Here is a 1341-nt window from a genome sequence, read left to right as displayed (position 1 = left end):
CCCAGCCAAAGGCCAGGCTGGCCCCAAGGCCACCACTCGCTCAGCCCAGCTACCTCTGGGGCCCGTCATTGACACAGCACATCCCCAGCAACATCCCTGCAGGGCAGGTACAAAGGCTGGACCCCCCCAAGGCATTTTTTGCACGAGCCCAGATATAATTAACCTTTAGATCCAAAAATGTCAGCAGGCCAAAGGGCAACCACAGCCCAGCAGCTGCCAGGGTCTGTGCCTGCGAGGCAGAGGGGCCAGCTCCCACCTCAGCCTCTGCCACAAACCATCCCCAAGGAGCTCGTCAGGAACAGAACTCTCCCCAGGAAATTAAGCACAGGGGACACACAAAGCCAGCAGCAACCCTGCCCAACACCCAGCGCCGCTCCACATTTTTTTTTCATCGGGCCCTTCTGAGAGAAGCTTTGAGCCCTGGCTAGGTGTGCCGAGGGTCACGGGCCTGGGCCAGCAGTCCCTGTGTACTCAGAAGACCCCAGCCCCTGAGGACTAAAAAGCTGCTGAGCTTTGCAGCTTATTTTCCAGCATGTGAGCACAAGGGAATGCAAAATGACAGCACTAACCCCCTCCAGGAGGCAGCTGGGCCATGCCAGCTCGCTCCCAAGCGCTGATTTTTATCTTTATTCTATTTCAGTGAACAAACACGCAGCTACCACAAAGCTCTCTGACAGTCCCTTGCAGTCTGAGACCACAGCACAAGCCACAGTGAGGCATGGAAGCTGGGATCAGTCAGATTCCAGGGGTCAGACACGCAGGGTGGGTGTTCATTCTCCCCAGCCATCCGCAGGGCAGCTCCAGTCCAGCACAGAGCTTCTTCAGTCACTGCTTTCCAGACCAGCACGCTCCCCTCCATCTCAAGATGCCACAGAAGCAAGATTTTGGGGCTCAGCACTCCCCTCAACCCCTGTAACCCTTGGACGAGGGGGTCTTGCCCCACTCAAGGCTGAAATTCAAGTTTCACCTTGGGCTCTGCCACGTCCCTGCTGACAAACCTTCACTGCAGTTTGTTTCTCTCCATCTCATCAACAAAAAGGAAACACGATACCTGGAACAGGCACTCCCAAAGCTGTCATGGGAAGGGAGCGAGTTCCATGATTCACTGAGCTCTAGCCTGACGTGCGGTGGGTGCGGGCCACCCCAAACCCACACCCGTCCTGCCCGCGGACACCGCAGCACTCACAGGGCAGCACAGGTGAGCCATTCCTCCTGCTGCACTGCTCCCAAAGCTCCCAGCTCCACCCAGAGGAGAGGGTAGAAGGATTTCCAGGCATTCCCAGCTCTCCCTTCTGCCCGGCTGTCCCACTGGAGCCCACGGACTCACCTCTGACACTCGCT

At 57.5% G+C, this 1341-nt stretch overlaps 1 protein-coding gene across 1 annotated transcript in view; it reads right to left on the bottom strand.

The window, feature by feature from the left end:
- The window catches only part of DECR2 (2,4-dienoyl CoA reductase 2, peroxisomal), an 8060-nt gene that overhangs the window by 3829 nt on the left and 2890 nt on the right, over positions 1-1341 (bottom strand). The window lies entirely within an intron of this gene.

This window comes from Pterocles gutturalis, unplaced genomic scaffold (genome assembly GCF_000699245.1).
Source record: "Pterocles gutturalis isolate BGI_N339 unplaced genomic scaffold, ASM69924v1 scaffold19349, whole genome shotgun sequence".
NCBI lineage: Eukaryota > Metazoa > Chordata > Aves > Pterocliformes > Pteroclidae > Pterocles > Pterocles gutturalis.
The sequence above is the reverse complement of the archived record's forward strand: the minus strand, read 5'-3'. Positions and strand labels throughout refer to the sequence as shown.